An 852-nucleotide genomic window follows, 5' to 3' on the forward strand; every position below is an offset into this window, starting at 1 on the left:
GTACCTTAACCTAACCTATGTCGTACCTTAACCTAACCTATGTCGTACCTTAACCTAACCTATGTCGTACCTTAACCTAACCTATGTCGTACCTTAACCTAACCTATGTCGTACCTTAACCTAACCTATGTCGTACCTTAACCTAACCTATGTCGTACCTTAACCTAACCTATGTCGTACCTTAACCTAACCTATGTCGTACCTTAACCTAACCTATGTCGTACCTTAACCTAACCTATGTCGTACCTTAACCTAACCTATGTCGTACCTTAACCTAACCTATGTCGTACCTTAACCTAACCTATGTCGTACCTTAACCTAACCTATGTCGTACCTTAACCTAACCTATGTCGTACCTTAACCTAACCTATGTCGTACCTTAACCTAACCTATGTCGTACCTTAACCTAACCTATGTCGTACCTTAACCTAACCTATGTCGTACCTTAACCTAACCTATGTCGTACCTTAACCTAACCTATGTCGTACCTTAACCTAACCTATGTCGTACCTTAACCTAACCTGTATTGCGCCTTAACCTAACCTGTATTGCGCCTTAACGTAACCTGTATTGCGCCTTAACGTAACCTGTATTGCGCCTTAACGTAACCTGTATTGCGCCTTAACGTAACCTGTATTGCGCCTTAACGTAACCTGTATTGCGCCTTAACGTAACCTGTATTGCGCCTTAACGTAACCTGTATTGCGCCTTAACGTAACCTGTATTGCGCCTTAACGTAACCTGTATTGCGCCTTAACGTAACCTGTATTGCGCCTTAACGTAACCTGTATTGCGCCTTAACGTAACCTGTATTGCGCCTTAACGTAACCTGTATTGCGCCTTAACGTAACC

The sequence above is a fragment of the Schistocerca americana genome, unplaced genomic scaffold (assembly GCF_021461395.2).
Source record: "Schistocerca americana isolate TAMUIC-IGC-003095 unplaced genomic scaffold, iqSchAmer2.1 HiC_scaffold_1150, whole genome shotgun sequence".
Classification (NCBI taxonomy): Eukaryota; Metazoa; Arthropoda; class Insecta; order Orthoptera; family Acrididae; genus Schistocerca; species Schistocerca americana.